Source organism: Callithrix jacchus, chromosome 14 (genome assembly GCF_049354715.1).
Source record: "Callithrix jacchus isolate 240 chromosome 14, calJac240_pri, whole genome shotgun sequence".
In the NCBI taxonomy this organism is placed as follows: domain Eukaryota; kingdom Metazoa; phylum Chordata; class Mammalia; order Primates; family Cebidae; genus Callithrix; species Callithrix jacchus.
In genome coordinates this window covers 27,326,271-27,337,786 of record NC_133515.1, presented here as the reverse complement: position 1 = coordinate 27,337,786, position 11,516 = coordinate 27,326,271, and the positions used below count along the sequence as shown (strand labels likewise).

At 42.1% G+C, this 11,516-nt stretch overlaps 1 pseudogene; it reads right to left on the bottom strand.

Moving 5' to 3' along the window:
• Positions 1-2,498: 2,498 nt before the first annotated feature.
• LOC100401307 (putative G-protein coupled receptor 160) lies at positions 2,499-3,438 on the bottom strand (annotated as a pseudogene).
• Between the last annotated feature and the right edge of the window lie 8,078 nt (positions 3,439-11,516).

Sequence of the window (11,516 nt, the reverse complement as noted above, 5' to 3'; positions counted from 1 at the left end):
TACTCCAGCCTGGGCAACAAGAGAAAAACTCCAGCTTAAACAAACAGAGCTATAGTGTTTAAGAGTATGTGCTCAGATGGTAAAACTATAAAGAAAAACAAGAACACAACTATCATGAAGTCCTCCCTATGGGAGGAGGAAGGGGTGGTCTCTGGGAGGGAGGACGATGGGACTTCCGGGCAGCTGGCAGAGTTCTTGACCTGGGTGGTTAACATGGAAGTGTGCTGGATAATAAACTGTTGAGCTGTGAATTTTGTTTTTGTTTTGTGCATATTTCTTTTTTTTTCTTTTTGAGATAAAGTCTTGCTCTGTCGCCCAGGCTGGAGTGCAGAGGTTGCTCACTGCAACCTCCACCTCCTGGGTTCAAGAGATTCTCCTACCTCAGCCTCCTGAGTAGCTGGGACTACATGTGTGCACCACCACACCTGGCTAATTTTTGTCTTTTGAGTAGAGACAGGGTTTCACCATGTTAACCAGGCTGGTTTCGAACTCCTGACTTCGTGATCTGTCCATCTCAGCCTCCCAAAGTGCTGGGATTATAGGCGTGAGCCACCGAGCCTGGCCTTGTGCCCATTTCTGAATATGTTTTACACTGTGCAGTTTAAAATGGAGCAACATACATACACATGCTTGTGTGGAAAGATACAAAAAAAGAAAATTTTAACAGTTTTTCTTTCCTCTGAGGAGAGAGGCTATGAACTAGTGGGGGCTTATATTCTTTTTCTTTACGTTTTTCACAAGTACATAAAAATGTCAAAAGTTCATGAAATATTTCCTTACACTGTTGATAAATAAAATCCACAAATTTTCATCGTAAATGCATGGATGAGAAAGCAAAGAAGGGGCTCTCTGGCTGCAGGTGCTGAAGGACTGGGAATCCAAGCAGAAGACAGGAGGTGATGGCTTGTGTGTCTATATGAATGAGAGCGTGTGTGTGTCTACGTGAGAGAGTGTGTATATGAATGTCTATGTGAGTGTGTGTGTTTAAATGTGTGTGTGCCCATGTGAGTATGTGTGTGTCTGTGTGCCTGTGTGTGTGTTAGTGTGTGTGTGTGTGTGTGTGTGTGTAGTGGAATGGGGGACAGGAAGATGAGGCAGAGGGGGTTTCAGAGAGACTGGAAACCTGAGAAGGATTTACCTCACCATCACTGACTTCGAAGGGATGGACAGGGTCATGAACCAGGAGACAGCAGCAGCCTTTAGAGCTGAGAATGATCCTCCAATGACAGCCAGCATGGAAGGGGGGATCTCAGTCCTGCATCCACATGGCACTGAGCTCTGCCAACAATGTGGCATGAGCCTAGACACAGATTCTTCCCAGATACTCCAGGTTAGGGCCCGGCCAGCCCGTGCCTTGACTTTGGCCTTATGAGCACCAGTTGAGCACACCCAGTCTTCTGACTGACAGAGCTGTCAGATATGCACGGATGTTATTTTAACCATTAGGTTTGTGGTAATTGCTATGACAATAGTAGAAAATTAATACAGTTAAGGGCAGTGGAAGTGATTTCTCAGCCTAAGGGAGTCCGGCTGGAAGGCAGGTAAAATGGAGGGTCAGAGAGCCGCCCAAGGTGTTTTTCTTTGTGTTGCTTTTCTCACTCATGTTTATATTTTGGGTGGCAAGCTGCTTCTGAGGAGTTGTTTTTGTTTTTCAATTTGATTAAAATGTTCATTTAGGTTTATATCTTAAAGCTGGCAGTAAATCTTATATTTACATAGCAAATGAATATTTATGATATACAATGTTCTTAAACAGGCATAACAAATGTTCTTAAGTTATTTTATTTTATTTTTTGAAATGGAGTTTTGCTCTTGTTGCCCAGGCTGGAGTGCAATGGCATGATCTCGGATCACTGAAACCTCTGCCTCCTGGGTTCAGGCAATTCTCCTGCCTCAGCTTCCTGTGGAGCTGGGATTACAGGCATGTGCCACCACACCTGGCTAATTTTGTATTTTTAGTAAAGACAGGGTTTCACCATGTTGGTCAGGCTGGTCTCGAACTCCTGACCTCAAGTGATGGAGGTGCTGGGCTTACAGGTGTGAGCCACTGCACCCAGCCCAAGTTATTCTTTAGATTTAAAATTTTTTTGATATGGGGTCTCACTATATTGTGCAGACTGATCTCAAACTTCAGGGTTTGAGTGATCCTCCCACTTCAGGCTCCCTAAGTGCTGGAATTAAAGGGATGAGTCACAATGACTGGCTGGAGTTATTTTGTTTTCAAAATAAAATACTATTTAATAAATGATAACATAGTCTCAAAAGATACATTCTGAAGAGGTGTGAAAGTTAGAGGGGAAAGGCTTTAGACCATTTCATTCTTTTTTTTGGAGATTGGGTCTCATTACGTTGCCCAGGCTGCTCTTAAACTCAGGGCTTCCCAAGAAGCTGGGACTACGGGTGCGTGCCACTGCCTCAGGCTTCAGCTTGTTTTTTTATATATCCCAAGTCATTCTTTTCCTATCATAAAATTATGATTCTTATTGTAGTTGTAAATTTTAATTAACTTTAATATGGCAACATATTAACAGAGTCTTATTGAGAAAATTTCCAAGATTATAAATTGTATGTGGAAGGAAACAGCATTTCCAGTTGACAAATTGATCCACAGATAATTCGATGTCTCCTAAATTAAGCTTGTGGTGATGAAGCCAATAAACTGTACTGATGAGAAAACTATTGACAAAGTACAGCCAGGGAATTCATCTCAATGCTGAAATCTGTACCTTAAGAAAACAGTGAATTTGGGCAAGGGTCATTTTTTAGAGCTCATGGTATATCTAGAATGGGATGAAAAAGGAAGGCGATATAGGATAGTGTCATTCATATAGAAAGTTACCCTAAAATCATGTAACAAAGAGGTTAGAAATCCATAAATAAAATCATCATGAAAAATGACAGCCACTAACTCTGAATGCTGATGTAGAAAGGACATTAATGAGAATAAACATTCTGTGCCTTCAGGCTTTGGCAAATAGCTGGGTCTCCCAAAATGTAAGCCAGGACTGAAATCTAAATTGAAATTACTGCAAAGAAATAAAAATAATTTTGGCGCTTAAGGGAAGCTTGGTGGTTTTTGAGAAAATCAGGCAATCATCTATACAAACTATCAGGAAAACTGGATAATACAAAAAGCTGTTAAGTAAAGGAAATAATCCGAGTAAATAGGCAGATGTGTAGTTAGTAAACCTCGTGCCTGAAAGTACAGAATTCCTGAAATCAGAGATAATGGAAATATTTATCAAAAGTGAAAGATGAATGGATGCTGGTGAAATATAAAAATATTCCATGAAATTTGATAGGTGTATTTTCTTCTCATTTTTAGGGCAAAGCTATTCAATAATATTTTCCCAAGTGCAATCAGACAGTTAACATCTAGGGACTGCTTGTTTGCTGTGACCGGTGCTGAGAAGACCAGTTCTCTAAAGAAAGGGCCATGATGTTTTTTAATTTCAGAAAGTCTGGTGGAAAACATACCATAAAGTGCTGCTTCGCTTTATATTCCATCATCTGCTTTCTCCCATGTCTTTCTTGGCTGATTGTCTCCGTATTTTATTTCTCTTTTGCTGCCTTTAATTGTCTCATTTTGAGTCCCCGGCATTTTGTTTTGTTATATCAAAATGTCACTTGAATAAGCTCTGAGTCATTTGCACAAGTTGGGGAGAAAGCAGGAGAGGAATCTGCTCCTGGCTGAGCATCCCTCTGCAGTCTTGTTCCCCAGCAACCCTGCCACCTCCAGTGAGGAGATAGGCCCCCTGCATCTCCTTCCTGGCCACCCAAGAGCACCACAGTCGGGGTCCCAGGTTGGCTGATGCTCAGCTCCCCTGCACTGGAGAATTCTTCCTAAAACTCTATCGAGAGAGAAAAAAGATGACTTGGAAAAAAAAAATAGAAAGTCATACTATGATCTGCTGGACGCAGTGGCTCACTCCTGGAATCCCAGCATTTTGGGAGGCAGAGGCAGGTGGATCACTTGAGGTCAGGAGTTAAAGATCAGCCTAGCCAACATGGTGAAAACTCATCTCTACTAAAGACACAAAAATTAGCCAGGTGTGGTGGTGGGTGCTTGTAATCCTAGTCACTCAGGAAGCTGAGGCAGGTGAATCACTTGAACCCAGGAGGTGGAAGTTGCAGTGAGCCGAGATCGAACTACTCACACCACTGCACTCTGGCCTGGGCAGCACAGCCAGACCTGCCAATAAAACAAAAAACAAAAAACCCCAAAAAGTATATTATGATCATGGCTGAAAGAGTGACTATAAAGAAGTGAATTTTTTCCATAGTAATTTCTAGTTATAACAAAATTTAAAGTGATAATTACAATCTGATATATTATTGGTCAAAATAATTTCTAAAATATATTTAGCATGTAGTATATATTTAATATTTAGTATGTAAGTATTATACCTTATATATGCTTTTAGAATATAAAGTATTATAGTATATACAATATTACCCAAAGTACAATTTAAAAGTAAAGTAATTTCAAAGGAAAATATGAAAAAGAAAACTGCAGGATTAAATAATGTGGTGTTAATAGAACACTAGATATTCAGGTCAGTTAGATAGAATTGTACCTGGTGTGGTGGCACATGCCTGTAATTCCAGTTACTCAGGAGGCTGAGGCAGGAGAACCACTTGAACCCAGGAGGCAGAGGTTGCAGTGAGCTGAGATCAGGCCATTGCACTCCAGCCTGGGCAACAAGAGTGCAACTCCATCTAAAAAAATATAAAGAATTTTTTGGATCATTTAAAAATCGAGATATAATTTACATATAGTGAAATGCTTATATCTTAAGTGTCCAGTTTGAGGAGTTTTGATAGATGTATACACTCATGCAATTCACAAGCTAATTAAGATATAGAACATTTTCACTACCTAAGAAAATCCCCCTTGTGCAATTCCAATAATCCTCACATCCTCCTCCTACCTCCTACCATTTCTCTGATTTCTTTTACCATACATGAATTTTGCTTGTTCAAAAACTTCATACACATGGAATCATACAGAATGTCATCTTTCATGTCTGGCTTATTTTTCCTCCATTTTTTTAAAAGATTTATTCATTTTGTTGCATGTATTAGTAGTTCATTCCTTTTTATTGCCAAGTAGTATTATACTGTATGGCTCTACCTTAATTTCTTCACCCTGTTGATGAACATTTGGGTTATGTCTAATTTTTGGCACTTATGAAGAAGCTTCTGTGAACAATCTTTTATTTATTTATTTGTTCTTACTTTTTTCATCTTCTTTTAACAATCTTTTATTTTTATATATATATTTATTTTGCTTTAGGTGCATACACCTAACAATACATGAACAATCTTTTAAAACAATTTTTTTCTATTGTGGTAAAATACATATAATATAAAATGTGTACCACAAAAAATGATAAGGGAGGTGATAGATATGTTAATTACCTTATTTAATAATTCCAAATGGTATATGTATATCAAAACATCACATTGTACTCCATAAATAAAATTATGATTTGTCAATTAAAAATGATATTAATTTAGAAATAACAAAATGAGCCATTATAACCATGTTGTGTACAATCTAGTGGCACTAATTACACTCACACAGTTGTGTAGCCATCTATTTGGAACCATCTATTTCCAAAACCAATCTCATCATGCCCAATGGAACGTTGGTAACTGTTAGGCACTAAGTCCCTCATTTCCCACTCCTTCCAGCCCCTGGCAACCTCTAATCTACTTTCTGTCCCTGTGGATTTGCTGATCCTGGAAATTTTATGTGGACTCACACAATGTTTATACTTTTGTGTTTGACTTTCATTTGGCATAATTATTTGCAGGTCATTCATGTTGTAGAATGTACCAGAACTGTGTCCCTTTTTTGGCTGAATCATATTCCATTGCATATGTACAGTACATTTTGTTTAGTCATTTTTAAAGTTTTTAATTTTTATTTTTCTGAGAGACAGGCTCTCACTCTGTCACCCAGGCTGGAGTGCAGTGGCATGATCTTGGTTCACTGCAGCCTTGACCTCCTGGGCTCAAGCAATCCTCTCATTTCAGCCTCCCGAGTAGCTGAGACTACAGGCACATGCCACCACGCCCAGTTAATTCTAAATTTTTCTGTAGAGCTGTGGTCTACTATGTTACTCAGGCTGGCCTCAAACTCCTAGCCTCAAGCCATCTTCCCTCCTTGGCCTCCCAAAGTGCTAGGATTATAGATGTGAGCCACTGTGCCCGGCTTGTTTATCTATTTATTTGTCAATGGACACCTGGGTGCTTTCCGTCTTTTGGCTATTGTGAATAATGCTTATATGAACATTGATGTACAAGTATCTATTTCAATCTGCTTTTATATCTTTTGGGTGTATACCTAGGAGTAGGATTGCTGGGTGACATGTCTGCGAACATTCTTGTATAAGTCTGTGCATGTAGAGGTGTTTGCATTTAGTTTTGGGTAAATACGTAGAAGGGCAGTTGTATGCTCAACTTTCTGAAAAACTGTCAATCTAGTTTTCTGTTATTGTAGTTTTTTTTTTGAGTTAGAGTCTCCCTCTGTCCCCCAGGCTAGAGTGCAATGGCGTGATCTCAGCTCACTGCAACCTCTGCCTCCCGGGTTCAAGGGATTCTCCTGTTTCAGCTTCCTGAGTAGCTGGGACTACAGGTGCCCACCACCATACCTGGCTAATTTTTGTATTTTTAGTAGAGATGAGGTTTTGCCATGTTGGCCAGGCTGGTCCGAACTCCTGACCTTGTGATCCACCTGCCTCGACCACCCTAAGTTCTGGGATTACAAGCATGAGCCACCGTGCCTGGCTTATTATAGTGCTTTATATTCCCATCAACAATGGTTAAGAGTACCAATTGTTCCACATACACATCAGCATTTGGGTTTTCTGTCTTTTTAATTTTAGTCATGTTGATGCCACCATCTCAGTATAGTTTTAATATAGAATTTCTTGGCTGGGTGAAGTGGCTCATGCCTGTAATCAGGCGTGATGATGAGCAGGTTTTCAAATGTTTTGGTCATTCTTATCTTCTTTTGTGAATTACCCATTCAAATATTTTGCCCATTTAAAAAATTGGATTGCTTTATTATTATTATTATATTCTTGCAGTAGTCAACAAACAGACTCACAGTCAATTGATATTCAATCAAGTTGCCAAACCAATTCAATGGGAAAGGAAAAATATTTTCAAGAAATTGATATGAAAAAATAGAACTTCAACCCAGCTCACACTATCATTAACTTGAGATGAGTCATAGACCTAAATGTAAACATTAAAATTATAGTTTGGGTCTATTAGTTATAGACCTAAATGTAAAAGTGAAAATACCCTCCTGTGTTTTAAGTAAAGATTTTCTAAAGAAGATACAGAAGGTGGCCAGGCACGATGACTCATGCCTGTAATCCCAGCACTTCGGGAGGCTGAGGCAGGAAGATCATTTGAGGTCAGGAGTTCAAGACCAGCTTGGGCAACGTGGTGAAACCCATCTCTACTAAAAATACGAAAAAAAATTAGCTGGGCGTGGTGACCCATGCCTGTAGTCCCAGCTACTCGGGAGGCTGAGGCAGGAGAATTGCTTGGATCCAAGAGGCGGAGGTTGCAGTGAACCAAGATTGTGCCACTGCACTCCAGGCTGGGCGACAGAGCCAGACTCTGCCTCAAAACAAACAAACAAAAAGAAGATGATATAGAAGGCAATATTTTACTCAGGAATTCTTTGGAGGCTTGGGCTTGACTTGCAATGGGCTAGTTCCTGGGGTATGGTGGGTGGGAACTGGGTAAGATCTACCCCAGCTGCTTTTCACATGGGACCCCAGAGGCCTGGTGGAGGCTTGGGACTAACTACATGAGCTTTGTCACGTACCCCTCAACACCCAGACAAACACTCACTGTAATATTTGGTCTCACCAAGTTTCCCACAATAAAGACGGACATGAGTCATCTTTCAAGATCTTTTCCATCAGTGTGGTCTTCACCCATGAGACCAAGGTCTACAGTGGTTAGGAGGGAGGGGGCCTGCTGAGACGGGGGAGTAGTGCCTGACCTGGCCCCGAGACAGGTAGGTGGCCCTGCACTGAGAACCTGGAGACTGAGTTAGGGTAGGACTGGGAGGAAACCTGGGTTTTGGAGTCATGGGGTCTGGGTTCAAATCCTCACACTGTTCCCTTCCTAGCTGTGTTGGCAAGTAATTCACTGGACCTCTCTGAGTCCTGGTTTCTTCATCTGAGGTGAAATGAGTTTGCCGGTTGTTCTGAGAGTTGTTCTAGGCATGATGGGAGACCCGGACAGGCAGAGGCAGCCCTGCCCTCAAGCAGTTGGGGAAACAAGCTAGCCACAAATACAGTACCTCAAACTCAGCTTTTCACCAACAAGCTCCTTGTCCTAACTTTCACAACTTGTCCCTCAACCTCCCGGGCCCCAAATACTAGTAAACCCTTTGCCTCCTCTCTCTTCTTTCTTTCTTGTAATCAAATAGCTACAAAGTCCTATCAGTTCTTCCTGAAATCTGCCTCCTTTATCACAAAGTCCTGCCTGCAAAGCCAGGAGTGGTTGCTCATGCCTATAATCCCAGCACTTTGGAGGCCAAGGCGGGAGAATCGTTTGAGTCCAGGAGTTCAAGACCATCCTGGGCAACATATAGAGACCCATCTCTACCAAAAATTTTAAAATCAGCAGCGGTGGTAGTGGCAAGCACCTGTGGTCTCATCTACTTGAGAGGCTGAGGTGGGGGGATTTCTGGAGACCGAGCTGCAGTGATCTGTGATTGCACCACTGCACTCTAGCCTGAGGGACAGAGCAAGACTGTGTGTGTGTGTGTGTGTTCTACAGTAGCTAACGCTGCCATTGCCTATGCGATTCCCATTCCCTCTCATCCTCCCTAGCAGAATACCAATTTTGTTCAAAGTGTCAATGAAGTCCAGGCAGAAGGGCTGACGCCTGTAATTCCAGCACTTTGGGAAGCTGAGGCGGTTGACTCTCCTGAGGTGAGGAATTGGAGTCTAGACTGGCCAACATGGTGAAACCCTGTCTCTACTGAAAATACAAAATTTAGCGTGGTATGGTCGGCACCTAGAATCCCAGCTACTTAGGGGGCTGAGACAGAAGAATTACTTGAACCCGAGAGGAGGAGATTGCAGTGAGCTGAGAACACGCCATTGCAATCTAGCCTGTGTGACAAGAGTGAAACTCTGTCTCAAAAAGCAAAAACACCGAGGCGGTGGATCACGAGGTCAAGAGATCGAGACCATCCTGGTCAACATGGTGAAACCCCATCTCTACTAAAAATACAAAAAATTAGCTGGGCACGGTGGTGTGTGCCTGTAATCCCAGCTACTCAGGAGGCTGAGGCAGGAGAATTGCCTGGACCCAGGAGGCGGAGGTTGCAGTGAGCCGAAATCGCGCCATTGCATTCCAGCCTGGGTGACAAGAGCAAAACTCCGTCTCAAAAAGAAAAAAAAAAAAAAGAAAAAACGAAAACAAAAACCAGAAAACAACAAAAAACAAACTGTCAGTGAAGGTCCAGCAGAAGACTCCCTTCCTATTGCCCTTTGCAGCCCGGGTCATCATTGACACAGTTCAGATCACTGAGGTGGAGGCTGAGAGTCCCTGGAAAGATCTGCTTTTCCTATACAGGTACCACGTCTTTCTGCTTCACTCTTTCCATTTTCCCCGTGATCAAAGCCATGTAGCCTGGGATGACTCACACCTGCAATCTCGGCACTTTGGGAGTCTGAGGCAGGAGGATCACTCGTTACCCAAGAGTTTGAGACCAGCCTGGGCAACAATAGTAAGGCCCCAACTCTACAAAAAAATAAAGAAAAATTAGCAGGGTGTGGTGGTGTTTGCCTGTATTCCCAGCTACTTGGGAAGCTGATGCGGGAAGATTCCTTGAGCCCAGGAGTTCAACGCTGAAGTGAGCTATGATCATGTCATTGCACTCCAGCCTGGGTGACACACTGAGACCCTGTTTCAAAAATAAATAAATAAAAGTGAATTTAAAAAATAAAATAAAACAAAAATATCTGTATCTGTTAGTCTTAAAATAAAAATTTTATTTTATTTTTTTCTAAAAGGAAAAACAAAAAGCAAAAATAGTTTGGCTGGGCATGGTGGCTCATGCCTGTAATCCCAGTACTTTGGGAGGTCAAGGCAGGAGGATCATCTGAGGCCCAGATTAGAGACAAGCCTGGACAATATAGCCAGGCTCCAACTATACAAAAATAAAAATAAAATAAAATAAAGATTTAAAAATAGTTGTTATCATATATAATCACCTATTGTATGTGTATATATACATATAGTATATGTCTACATAACTTATATTATTTACAAACCTATGCATTTAAAAGTATAAATGTGTATGTAAATCTTAATAGGCTTGTATTTGTTTGGTGAGCTTATAAGTGGTTTTTTTTTTTCTTATCCTGATTACATTTTTTTCCAGTAAAAATAAAAGGAGACAAAAAGTGCTTAAAATGCTTCATGTCCATGTTTCTTAATCCAACACTCAGTGGCTTTCACATGGGCAGGAATAACGGTGTGGAGTGTGTGTGTGGTGTGTGTGTGAGAGTGTGTGACTTTAAGTTAGTTTGTCATTGTATGTAAGTGTATGGGTGTTTGGGAGTGTGTCTGAGTCTGTGAGTGTGTGTGAATGTGTGTATTTTGGAGAGAGGGTCAGTGTGTGTGTGTGTGTGTGTATTAGTGTGTGATGTGGATGTGTTTGGGAGTATACGTGCATGTGAGTGAGTGTGTCTGTCTTCCTGGGGGAGGGGTGAACAGCCAGAAAGGATTCAAGGATCTCCTTCTTCTCAGATTGGTCTGATCGCTCAGGGGGTGCCTTTTGCAAACCTACTTTTCTCATTCTCGATTCTGCCCCCCGCCCCGTTTTCTGAGCTGGAGAGGAAGTGACCATGAGAAGGAGCTCAGGCTGCATCTCTGGGGTGGGGCCCGACTGTCTGTTTCCTGCTCCCACGACAGCTGCTACCAAGGCTCCAGAGGTTGTTAGGCGAGTAGCACCCCTGGTCACTCCAGCCTGAGAGGGTGACCAGGTCAGCTACTTGTCATTAATCCATCAAGAATCACACCACAAAGGGCAGGTGCGGTGGCTCACGCCTGTAATCCCAGCAGTTTGAGAGGTGGAGGGAGGATTGCTGGAGCCCAAGAGCAGGAGACCCTGTCACTACAAAAAAAAAAAAGTTTTAAAATTATCTTGGCATGGTGGTATGCACCTGTAGTCCCAGTTGCTCAGGAGGCTGAGGTGGAAGGATCCCTTGAACCCGGGAGGCAGAGGTCGCAGTGAGCTGAGATCCCACCACTGCACTCCAGCCTGGGCAATAGAGCAAGACTCTCTCTCTGTCTCTCTCTCTCTCTCTCACACACACACACACACACACACACACACACACACACACAAAGAATCACATCCCAAAACCAAAGGATGTGGGGAAAGGCTGTGGATTCCAACACGGGCATGCTAAATGGACCCAGAAGCCCCGAGAAACAGGCCTGCGAACCATGTGAGCCCAGCA